Raw genomic sequence first — 13860 nt, 5'->3', positions numbered from 1 at the left:
ATCTCTTCCGAGCTTTGATGCTCGCGATCGCTCGACTGTAGTTTCAATCAAACTGATCTCTCTCCTCTCGGCTCTTCCTCTACATTAACACGCAACGACCTCTTCGTAACCTTGCTCATGATACCACTTGTTAGAATAAATTCGAGGCCACCGTCGATCATCCGAGGACCAAGCAATCACGCGAGCACGACACCAAGATTTGTTAACGAGGTTCACCGATATGGCTACATCTCCGGGGCCTGACTATGGGCGCTCCTCCCCATGACACCGCTACAATACCGCACCCAGTCGCCTTGGACGCCGGCACATGCCGCCGGCTTCCCCTGCGTTCCTGTGCTATTATGTTGGCATAGGTTACATCGTGTGTCTACCCTCGCTATATAAGAGACGCCTATGATACAAGTGTCCTACTTGGACACGACTCCATATCCTATCTAAACACAATACAACTACAAGTCCAACTGTAACCTACCTTGTACACTATATTCGACACAACTCTAACATATAGGGCCTTTGACCACTTCAAATAAAAAAAAAGACGCTCCCCGTGCAGGAGGTGACCTCCACATTTGTCAACATACATGACGCTATTGGAGCAATTCCAGGCCGTCGTAAAGTCTGGCATCTTATACACCAGATTTCAGAATCGCCATAGGAATCGAGTAGATCCACTGTCGTAAAGAGCTGGCTGAAGAAACAGACTTCTTTATGGCTCGATATTTAGCGTGCACGATGATGATCTTCTTTACATGATGGACAAGGTGAATGATGAAGACGACGATGGTTGGGCCGTCGTTATCGACATGAAACGTGCGGTGGTGGAGGCACTCTCCAAGTTTTCTATCAAAGGGAACCACTTGCTCAATACGATGTGTTGGCGTCTTCCCCAAGTATCTGAACAAGGACCAAGGTTGTTCTTCCTTCTTTCTCGTTGATGATGACTCTCAAAGGAATCTGTGGAAGAAGAGGAAGAAGAGAATGGGGAGTAATCGGAGGAAGAAGAAGAAGTAGACGCAGGTCTTGGATCGCCGACACGGATTGATGTGTTTGCTCTGGTTTTTTGGCTGCATACTGATCAGTGGCGGAGCTTCTTTAGAGCCAACCTAGGCCATGCCCCCCCCAGCTTGTGTAGTTTTGTTACATTATTAGCACATAATTAAACAAAAATGATGGAGTTTCGCCCAATCTTTGAGTGAATGGCCCCTCCTACATGGGTTAGCCCCTCCTATATTTCCGATCAAGCTCCGCCGCTGATACTGATAGCGATCAATGTGAGAGTGCTGCATTGATTCTCTTGGATGTAAACAACATAATCCACCGTTTTTTAAAAGTTTTTATGTAAATAGAATAATCTGTCGTTCTTCAAGAGCTCAGATCAAGCTTAATTTTTGTAGGCCAAAAGGGTTTTTGAGCCTTCTTGTGTTTCTACATATTATTACATATACCATACACACAAGCACATGCCAAAAAAATTAGTCATATGCCAGATGTGAGTTAATTTTGCATTAGTTTTCATCTTCTCTCTACATTAGACTCTTAGAATCCAGTCTAGTTAAAGGTCAAGCTTTTTATGGCGCATGTCACTTGAAAGATGGAAAGCGAATCCTTTATTTCTTTTGTGTTTTGCGGGAAAACCTCTATTTACATGCTAATTTTTCTATGCATGTCAACTATGAAAATATTAAGCTACATTTATTTGCATGTAATCCCCTATCTAATCTTTCTAAGCATGCAAGCATGCCACATCAGCACCTATGTATGTCAATTATAATTACACCTTTTGCATTAATTTAGCGATCCAATCGTGCCACATTAGCAAGCCATACATGTCATCCATATATAAGTTATATTTTTTGAATCAATTTCTATATTGTCATATGTGGTATATGTGTTGAATAATTGAAGCATATCTACATAGTTAATGATTTGTATTTTTTAATTAAAAGAAAATGACATTTTGTTGGTACAATTTAAATTGAGAATATCCTTTTTCTGCATTAGTTTAGTTTTTTTAGCACATACTAATACAGTTGTTTTAACAAGGTTCCCGCGGCAACGAGCGAGGCATTGTTAGTTATCTTTAACGTACACTACCACATGCCATCTTTGTGTGCATATTGTTTTGCCAATCTTATATTTTAAGAGAATTTGTCAAGAATATCATACATAGAACAATTATCCTTGTTTGTTAAGCAAAAAGATGTTCACAATTTTTTTAAATGTTGTGATATAAAAAGCCATGAAAATAGTTCATGAATGGAAAAAAAGATTTATGGATTTCAAACTACGTTCATGAATTTTAATAAAAGTTCACAAATTAGAATTTTTTTATAGACTATACAAATATTCTCAACCTTAAAAACATTCACGAATTTAAAAGAAATCTCATGAATTTGAAAAATATATTTGTGGGTTATAAAAATACTCACGAAAACGAACAAATATGTGGATTGGTAGCGGTCCTAGTTAGAGACGAAGACGAAAACCACCCCTCAATCCAGGTTTGTCAGGCTCCTGACCAAGAAATCGGAACTGTTGCGTGGACGACAACAGTATGCACGGCAAATGAACGATGCGGGATCAAACGGTCTGCTGGACTCTGCTACATGCATGGACAGACAGGTATCTGTTGTCGTGCATGAATCGTGCGCACAGTATCGTGTGTGTAGCACTGCTCCCAAGAAATAGTTTTTGGCCAGTTAAAACTGATATACTCGGCTACTCGTTTTCCTACCCTAGCCGCCGCCGCCACTAGGCGACTAGGGAGGCAAGTTCTTTCCTCCGATCTCCACTGGCCGGGGCGCTGGCCCCCTCTTTCGTGGGCCGCTGCTCCGGCGGCAGGAGGGAGGGGGGCCCCGTTCCCCCGCTCTGTAGTTAGGTTTTGGATTTGCATGTCGTGGTGTGTCGTTGGGGTGGTGGGAGCGGTGTCCGGACGAATAAATCTGCCTCAACTCCACTCCCACACTGGCGGTGTCCTTCATGGCGGCGTCTCAGAGTTGATGGCATCGTGTCTCTGCCGATCCCTCGGATAGGCAGCGTTAGGGTTCATGGATGGTGCTGGCGAGGCGGCGGCGGCGACTCCATCAAGTGTGTCTCTCCTTCTGCTTGATACGTCTCCAACGTGTCTACTTTTCCAAACACTTTTGCCCTTGTTTTGGACTCTAACTTGCATGATTTGAATGAAACTAACCCGGACTGACACTGTTTTCAGCAGAACTGCCATGATGTTGTTTTATGTGTAGAAAACAAAAGTTCTCGGAATGTCCTGAAAATCCACGGAGGCACTTTATGGAAAATATAAAAAATACTATCGAAAGAATCAAGACCAGGGGGCCCACACCCTGTCCACAAGGGTGGGGGGCGCGCCCCCTGTCTCGTGGGCCCCCCGAGGCTCCGTCGACCGCAACTCCAACTGCATATATTTCGTCTCGCGAAGAAAAAAATCAGAGAGAAAGTTTCATTGCGTTTTACGATACAGAGCCGCCGTCAAGCCCTAATCTCTCTTGGGAGGGCTGATTTGGAGTCCGTTCGGGGCTCCGGAGAGGGGGATTCATCGCCGTTGTCATCATCAACCATCCTCCATCACCAATTTCATGATGCTCACCGCCGTGCGTGAGTAATTCCATCGTAGGCTTGCTGGACGGTGATGGGTTGAATGAGATTTACCATGTAATCAAGTTAGTTTTGTTAGGGTTTGATCCCTAGTATCCACTATGTTTTGAGATTGATGTTTCTATGACTTTGCTATGCTTAATGCTTGTCACGAGGGCCCGAGTGCCATGATTTCAGATCTGAACCTATTATGTTTTCATGAATATATGTGTGTTCTTGATCCTATCTTGCAAGTATATAGTCACCTATTATGTGTTATGATCCGACAACCCCGAAGTGACAATAATCGGGATACTTCTCGATGATGACCATAGTTTGACGAGTTCATTTATTCACTATGTGTTAATGCTTTGGTCCGGTTCTCTATTAAAAGGAGGCCTTAATATCCCTTAGTTTCCACTAGGACCCCGCTGCCACGGGAGGGTAGGACAAAAGATGTCATGCAAGTTCTTTTCCATAAGCACATATGACTATTTACGGAATACATGCCTACATTATATTGATGAATTGGAGCTAGTTTTGTGTCACCCTATGTTATAGCTATTACATGAGGAATCACATCCGACATAATTATCCATCACTGATCCATTGCCTACGAGCTTTTCACATCTTGTGCGTCGCTTATTTACTTTTCCGTTGCTATTGTTACAATCACTACAAAACCCAAAAATATTACTTTTGCTACTGTTACCTTTATTATCATACTACTTTGCTACTAAATACTTTGCTACAGATACTAAGTTATCCAGGTGTGGTTGAATTGACAACTCAACTGCTAATACTCAATAATATTCTTTGGCTCCCCTTGTGTCGAATCAATAAATTTGGGTTGAATAATTTAGCCTCGAAAGCTGTTGCGATCCCCTACACTTGTGGGCTATCAAGACTAATTTCTGGCGCCGTTGCCTGGGAGCATAGCTCTATTCTCTGAGTCACTTGGGATTTATATCTGTTGATCACTATGAGGAACTTGAAAGACGAAAGAACCAAGATTCTGCCCTCAACTACGAGGGGAGGTAAGGAACTACCATCTAGCTCTGCACTAGATTCTCCTTCTGTTATTAGTAAGCTTGCAACGCCTAAACCTGCCACTGCTATGAATTCTGATATGTCGCATGTTATTGATGATGCTACTTCTGCTATGCATGGTACTTATGATGAAAGTACTTCTGCGCGTGATACTACTTTGCCATTAGGTGAATTTCTTGATGAACAACTTTCTAGGGTTAGAGAGATCGAAATTATTGAAGATGCTATTATTGATGATAGTGATGATGAAAGTTCTCCAAATGTTTACTTGGTGCAAGGAATTTTGGCTAGCATGAGGGGCAAAGGCAAGCTCAACATGTTTGAATGATCCATGACAATATACTTTAACTGAGATGTCGGAAAACATAACCCATTACGTTATCTTCCTTGTCCAACCTCAACTCTTTAGCAAGTCATACTAAATGAGTGCTCCCAATTATAAAACATGTCTACAGTAGTATATTCATATGTGAAATCTCTCTTCCTTCAATATTCTTTCATGAATTGTTCAAATGACCAATACAATGCTTGCTAACCTTCAATAAATTTACAACCTCTACTTCTTAGACGTGAAGTCATTACTCCCCATGGGATAAGCAAATGAGGCATATATAATTTCAGATTTATGACAATCAACCCATTCAACCATTTACTCATAGGATATAAGTGAAGCACACGAGTAAATGAAAAACTACTCCAAAAAGATATAAGTGAAGATCAATGAGTAGCTAAATAATTGTGCAACTATGTGAAGACTCTCTAACATTAAAGAATTTCAGATCTTGGTATTTTAATCAATCAGCAAGCAAAACAAAATAAAATTACATTGCAAGCATAGCACAACTCATGTGAAGAAGCAAAAACTTAGGCTCAACCGATACTAACCAATAGTTGTTGAAGAAGAAAGGTGGGATGCCTACCAGAGCATCCCTAAGCTTAGATGCTTGAGACTTCTTAAAATATTATCTTGGGGTGCCTTGGGCATCCACAAGCTTGAGCTTTTGTGTCTCCTTAATTCCTTTCATATCATGGTTTCTCTATTTATCAAAAGCTTCATCCACACCAAACTCAACAAGAACTCGTGAGATAGGTTAGTATAAACCAATGCAAAACCTTATCATTCTGCACTGTAACAAATCACTAAAATTATTATTCAACATTGAATACTAAATTTCTCTGCATATTTAACACTCCTATCCTCAAATATAATCATTAAACAAGCAAACATATACAAACAATGCAAACATAACAGCAATCTGCCAAAACAGTACAGTCTGTAAAGAATGCAAGAGTATCAATACTTCCCTAACTCCAAAAATTATGAAATAAAATTCCCACTGTAGTAAATTTATCAGAGCTCATTATGCAAAAGGTTTCAACATTATATCATGCTCTGAATTTTCTAGGGAATTTTTGCAACAGCGGTAAACTTTCTGTTTTCAAACAGCAACATGTAAACTAGCAAAATAAGCATGGTAAAGGCTATCCTTGACTTTTTTTTATTGAAACTAAAGATGAAAAACATTATTCTAAATAACATCAAGCAAATACTAACAAAAGAAAATGACACTCAAAGCAAAACACATATCATGTGGTGAATAAAAATATAGCTCCAAGTAAAGTTACCGATGAACGAAGACGAAAGAGGGGATGCCATCCGGGGCATCCCCAAGCTTAGGCTCTTGGTTGTCCTTGAATATTACCTTGGGGTGCCTTGGGCATCCCCAAGCTTAGGCTCTTGCCACTCCTTATTCCATAGTCCATCGAATCTTTACCCAAAACTTGAAAACTCCACAACACAAAACTCAACAGAAAACTCGTAAGCTCCGTTAGTATAAGAAAATAAAACCACCAATTAGGTACTGTAATGAACTCATTACAAATTCATATTGGTGTAATATCTACTGTACTCCAACTTATCTATGCTTCATACCCTTCGATACTACTCATAGATTCATCAAAATAAGCAAACAACACATAGAAAACAGAATCTGTCAAAAACAGAACAGTCTGTAGTAATCTGTATCAAACGTATAATTCTGGAACTCCAAAACTCCTACCAAATTAGGAAGTCCTAAGAAATTTGTGTACCAATCCAGATCAAAAAGAATCAGATCATAAGCACGTTTCTATGAATTAACAAAACTAATTTACTGGGTGCAAAAGTTTCTGATTTTCAGCAGGATCAACACAACTATCACCGTAAGCTATCCTAAAGGTCTTACTTGGCACTTTATTGAAACAAAAGCTATAAAACATGATTACTACAGTAGCATAATCATGTGAACACACAAAAACAGTAAGGTTAAATATTGGGTTGTCTCCCAACAAGCGCTTTTCTTTAATGCCTTTCTAGCTAGGCATGATAGTGACAATGATGCTCACATAAAAGATAAGAATTGAAACATAACGGGAGCATCATGAAGCATATGACTAGCACATTTAAGTCTAACCCACTTCCTATGCATAGGGATTTTGTGAGAAAACAACTTATGGGAACAATAATCAACTAGCATAGGGAGGTAAAACAAGCATAGCTTCAAAACTTGAAGCACATAGAGAGGAAACTTGATATTATTGCAATTCCTACAAGCATATATTCCTCTCTCATAATAATTTTCAGTAGCATCATGAATGAATTCAACAATATAACCAGCACCTAAAGCATTCTTTTCATGATCTATAAGCATAGAATTTTTACTACTCTCCACATAAGCAAAATTCTTCTCATTCGGAATAGTGGGAGTATCATAAGAGACTTGAACACTAAAAATTGCTTCCACATTAAAAGAGTAATGTTCAGAAAAAGGGTAATCATAATCATGACAAGATTTATAAATATAATCATCACTACTTTTCATAGCATAAGTTTCATCACAATAATCATCATAAGTAGCAACTTCGTTCTCATCATAATCGATTGAAACCTCTCCCAAGATAGTGGAATCACTAAATAAAGTTGACACTCTTCCAAATCCACTTTCGTATTCATCACAATAAAATTCAACATCCTCCAAAATAGTGGGATCACTACTTCCTAAAGTTGACACTCTTCCAAACCCACTTTCATAAATATAATCATCATAGGTAGGAGGCATGCTATCATCATAACAACTTTGCATATCAAAACCTGGGATGCTAAAAAAATCATCTTCATTAAACATAGCATCCCCAAGCTTGGGACAAACACTAATTTTAGCAAATATATTCTCAAATATTTCATACTCATCAAACATAGCTTCCCCAAGCTTGGGCCTTTTCATATCATAAGCATAATCACTCTCATCATTAATAGTATGGATAGCACTAATAGTATAGCAATTATCATCATCACAATGAGTAGTAGGAGCAACATCATTTGGGAGGGATACCTTTCTACCTTTGTTGCTCCTTCTTTTCTTTTTCTTCTTCACATTATGTGTGGGTTCAACCTTCCTCTTTGAGCTCCTTATTGACGAGATTGGTTGAATAGAAAGCTCCTCCTCATTGCCTGATTCATCATAAGAAATAATAGGAGGATATTGGGAAGTCTCTTTCCTTTCATTAGTATTCTCTTCATCTTCTATTTGCTTCCTTTTCTTTAGGTAATTGCAATATAAGGATTTTCAATGCAATTCACCGCACAAAACATATAAATCTTTTCTAGATCAATATCAAGGAAATGCTCAAGATTAAATTCTAGAATGGGCTTAGTTAAATGTTTCAACTCTTCATAACCCAAAAGCAAACTAAGTTCATTATAATGTGCAAAGGAAATCAAATCATCACAATTTTTGGACACGATTCGGTCATGAAACAATTTGCATTGGAGATGTAAATGACCACGTTCATTGCAAAGTTCACAAGTACGTCAAAGGAATTTTAAATTTTCAGCACTCACATCTAGCCTTTCTTGCAACCATTTAGTTTCTAAATGCTTATGCCTCTTGCAATAAATATCTTCTCTATTTGGTGTGTTCATGCAAACATGCACTCCACAAAAGTTTACATGCTCATAAGAGATATTTTCATCATGACTAGAGCAATCATCATTAATACAATGGATATTCAAGGAGTTTATACTAACAACATTGCAATCATGCTCATCATTCAAAGATTTAGTATCAAGCATTTTAATGCACTCTTCTTCTAGCACTTGAGCACAATTTCTCTTTCCATCAAACTCACGAAAGATATTAAAAAGATGAAGCGTATGAGACAAGCTTAACTCCATTTTTAGTTTTCTTTTATAAACTAAACTAGTGATAAAACAAGAAACAAAAATATTCGATTGCAAGATCTAAAGATATACCTTCAAGCACTCACCTCCCCGGCAATGGCGCCAGAAAAGAGCTTGATGTCTACTACACAACCTTCTTCTTGTAGACGTTATTGGGCCTGCAAGTGCATAGGTTTGTAGGACAGTAGCAAATTTCCCTCAAGTGGATGACTTAAGGTTTATCAATCCGTGGGAGGCGTAGGATGAAGATGGTCTCTCTCAAACAACCCTGCAACCAAATAACAAAGAGTCTCTTGTGTTCCCAACACACCCAATACAATGGTAAATTGTATAGGTGCACTAGTTCGGCGAAGAGATGGTGATACAAGTGCAATATGGATAGTAGATAAAGGTATTTGAAATCTGAAAAATATAAAAACAGCAAGGTAACTAATGATAAAAGTGAGCGTAAATGGTATTGCAATGATAGGAAACAAGGCCTAGGGTTCATACTTTCACTAGTGCAAGTTCTCTCAACAATAATAACATAGATAGATCATATAACAATCCCTCAACATGCAACAAAGAGTCACTCCAAAGCCACTAATAGCGGAGAACAAACATAGAAATTATGGTAGGGTACGAAACCATTTCAAAGTTATTCTTTTGGATCGATCTATTCAAGAGTTCGTACTAGAATAACACCTTAAGACACAAATCAACCAAAACCCTAATGTCACCTAGATACTCCATTGTCACCTCAAGTATCCGTGGGCATGATTATACGATATGCATCACACAATCTCAGATTCATCCAACCAACATAAAAGTACTTCAAAGAGTGCCCCAAAGTTTCTACCGGAGAGTCAAGAAAATGTGTGCCAACCCCTATGCATAGGTTCATTGGCGGAACCCACAAGTTGGTCACCAAAACATACATCAAGTGGCACGTGATATCCCATTGTCACCACAGATAAACACGGCAAGACATACATCAAGTGTTCTCAAATAAAAGACTCAATCCGATAAGATAACTTCAAGAGGGAAACTCAATTCATCACAAGAGAGTAGAGGGGGAGAAACATCATAAGATCCAACTATAATAGCAAAGCTCGCGATACATCAAGATCGTGCCATAGAGAGAACACGAGAGAGAGAGAGATCAAACACATAGCTACTGGTACATACCCTCAGCCCCGAGGGTGAACTACTCCCTCCTCGTCATGGATAGAGCCGGGATGATGAAGATGGCCACCGGTGATGGATTCCCCCTCCGGCAGGGTGCCAGAACGGGCTCTCGAGAGGTTTTTGGTGGCTACAGAGGCTTGCGGTGGCGGAACTCCCGATCTATCTTGATATTCGATGGTTTTAGGGTACGTAGGCTTATATAGGCGAAAGAAGTCGGTCGGGAGGTGCTCGAGGGGCCCACGAGACAGGGGGCGCCCTACAGGGGGGGCGCCCTCCTATCTCGTGGCTGCCTCGAGGATCTTCTGACGTGGACTCCAAGTCTCCCGGATCATATTCTTCCAAAAAATCACGCTGCCGAAGGTTTCATTCCGTTTGGACTTCGTTTTATATTCCTTTTCTTCGAAATACTGAAACAGGTAATAAAACAACAATATGGGCTGGGCCTCCGGTTAATAGGTTAGTCCCAAAAGTAATATAAAAGTGAATAATAAAGCCCGTAATCATGCAAAACAGATAATAAAATAGCATGAATGCTTTATAAATTATAGATACGTTGGAGACTTATCAAGTCCCACCTCGCCATTTCGGGCGGAACTGGCACCCTTTAAATGCGCCCCATTCGCCGTATCACTCGCCAAGTCTGGTGGCGCAGGCCTGTAACTCCAGCCAGCTTCTTCGGGAGCGGAGGGCATTGTTGGCGGGGGAAAGAGCTTGGCTCGTGTGAGCGTCGCCGTCAACACGGTGTCGGAGCCGAGCTTTGGGTTGGTTGGTTGTGTGCTGTTGCGCCTTGACTTGAGCCTGGGAGGGGCCTTTCTACGTGCATGCGATGATCGTGCATGGCATGGCCCTTTCTGCCTGGGACCGCGGCCGTGTTGGGCTGTTGTGTACTTGTATCGATTCCCTACAAAAAAATGTGGAGATCGATATCCTTCTCGATTTCTCTTTCCGGGAAGCTCTTGTTCGGCGGTAAGGGTTTGGGCACCAGAAGCTTTGTGAGCTAAGACGATTTGGCCGTGTCCGGGTGCCTCAAGGATGACTGCCTGGTGATCAAGTGCACCGTTGAAGTCTACAAAGTCATCAACCACGCCGCTCGTGATGACGAAGATCACGGTGACATCGCCGTGCCGCCCTCCAACTTGAGCATAGATCTCAGCGATCTTCTAGAGAGCGGCCTCAAGGCAGACCTCACTGTCAAGGTCGGTTCATCCAAGAGTTTCAAGGTGCATGCGTGCGTGTTGAGTGCGCGGTCACCGGTCTTCCGCGCACAACTGTGCGGCTCCATGATGGAAAGCAGGCAGAGCAGCATCTGCATCGAGGGTATGGATGATAAGGTTTTTGAGGCCCTGTTGCACTACATGTACAAGGACTCCCTGCTGGCATTCATGGAGGAAACCACGGAAGAGGCGACAAACATGGCGCAACATTTGCTCATCGCAGCTGATCAATATGCGGTAGAAAGACTGAAACTGATGTGCGAGAGCAAGCTGAGCAAGGTGCTGGATGTCAAGACTGTGGGCTTCACTTTGGATCTGGCTGAGCTGTACAATTGTCCACAGCTCAAGGGTTGCTGTCTCAAGTACTCCCTCCGTTCCTAAATGTAAGTCTTTTTAGAGATTTCACTACAAACTACATACGGATGTATATAGACATATTTTAGAGTGTAGATCCACTCATTTTGATCCGTATCTAGTCCATAGTGAAATCTCTAAAAAGACTTATATTTAGGTACGGAGGGAGTATATGGCAAGAGACTTTGAGAGGTTGCGAGACATAAAAAGAAGCGAAGGATTTGAGCAATTGAAGAAGAACCATCCACTTGTCGTGTGTGATATTCTCGATGAAGTTATTGAGAAAATGAATCCACATGTTGTAATTACTTTTCCTTCGTGATCTGCAAAAAGTGACACTACAATTTTTTAGAAGAGATTGGCGAGAAGTCTATTTCAACACATTCATATGAATCATATCTCATCAACTTAGTTTTCCTTTCTTATTCCCTCTCTTCCAACATTCTTGAAGTCATAGATACGCCCTAAGTCAAACATTTTTAAGTTTGGCCAAGTCTATTGGAAAATGTATCAATATCTATGTTGGCTCCCACATGTTCCATGATGATCTCATCGGATGAACCACGATGTCAAGGACTCAATCGATCCCGTATACAATTCCCTTTGTCTAGCGGTATTTTACTTGCCCGAGATTCGATCGTCGGTATCCCGATACCTTGTTCAATCTCGTTACCGGCAAGTCTCTTTACTCGTTCCGTAACACATCATCCCGTGATCAAATCCTTGATCACATTGTGCACATTATGATGATGTCCTACCGAGTGGGCCCAGAGATACCTCTCTGTTTACACGGAGTGACAAATCCCAGTCTCGATCCATGTCAACCCAACAGACACTTTCGGAGATACCTGTAATGCACCTTTATAGCCACCCAGTTACGTTGTGACATTTGGTACACCCAAAGCATTCCTACGGTATCCGGGAGTTGCACAATCTCATGGTCTAAGGAAAATATACTTGACATTAGAAAAGCTTTAGCATACGAACTACACGATCTTTGTGCTAGGCTTAGGATTGGGTCTTGTCCATCACATCATTCTCCTAATGATGTGATCCCGTTATCAACGACATCCAATGTCCATAGCCAGGAAACAATGACTATCTGTTGATCACAACGAGCTAGTCAACTAGAGGCTCACCAGGGACAGATTGTGGTCTATGTATTCACACGTGTATTACGATTTCCGGATAATACAGTTATAGCATGAATAAAAGACAATTATCATGAACAAGGAAATATAATAATAATACTTTTATTATTGCCTCTAGGGCATATTTCCAACAGTCTCCCACTTGCACTAGAGTCAATAATCTAGTTCACATCGATATGTGATTAACACTCTAGGTCACATCCCCATGTGACTAACACCCAAAGAGTTTACTAGAGTCAATAATCTAGTTCACATTACCATGTGATTAACACTCGATGAGTTCTGGGTTTGATCATGTTATGCTTGTGAGAGATGTTATAGTCAACGGGTCTGAATCTTTCAGATCCGTGTGTGCTTTACAAATCTCTATGTCATCTCCTAGATGCAGCTACCACGCTCTATTTGGAGCTATTCCAAATAACTGTTCTACTTGGAGCTATTCTAAATTGTTGCTCCATTATACGTATCCGGTATCTCTACTCAGAGCTATCCGGATAGGTGTTAAGCTTGCATCGACGTAACCCTTTACGATGAACTCTTTTACCACCTCCATAATCGAGAAAATTCCTTAGTCCACTAGTTACTAAGAATAACTTTGACCGCTGTCCTGTGATCCATTCTTGGATCACTCTTGTACCCCTTGACTGACTCATGGCAAGGCACACTTCAGGTGCGGTACATAGCATAGCATACTGTAGAGCCTACGTCTTCTGCATAGGGGACGACCTTAGTCCTTTCTCTCTATTCTGCCATGGTCGAGCTTTAAGTCTTAACTTCATACCTTACAACTCAGGCAAGAACTCCTTCTTTGACTTATCCATCTTGAACACCTTCAAGATCATGTCAAGGTATGTGCTCATTTGAAAGTACTATTAAGCGTTTTGATCTATCCTTATAGATCTTGATGCTCAATGTTCAAGTAGCTTAATCCAGGCTTTCCATTGAAAAACACTTTCCAAATAACCCTATATGCTTTCCAGAAATTGTACGTCATTTCTGATCATTAATATGTCAACAACATATACTCATCAGAAATACTATAGTGCTCCCACTCACTTCTTTGGAAATACAAGTTTCTCATAAACTTTGTATAAACCCAAAATCTTTGATCATC

The 13860-nt window shown here is 40.6% G+C and overlaps 1 pseudogene; it reads left to right on the top strand.

Annotated features, from left to right (window-relative positions):
• The first annotated feature begins 10938 nt into the window (after window positions 1–10938).
• On the top strand, window positions 10939–11917 carry LOC119320914 (annotated as a pseudogene).
• Window positions 11918–13860: the final 1943 nt, after the last annotated feature.

This window comes from Triticum dicoccoides, chromosome 6B (assembly GCF_002162155.2).
Source record: "Triticum dicoccoides isolate Atlit2015 ecotype Zavitan chromosome 6B, WEW_v2.0, whole genome shotgun sequence".
NCBI classification, from domain to species: Eukaryota; Viridiplantae; Streptophyta; class Magnoliopsida; order Poales; family Poaceae; genus Triticum; species Triticum dicoccoides.
Note: the sequence above shows the minus strand (reverse complement) of the source record. Positions and strands in the feature narration are given on the sequence as shown.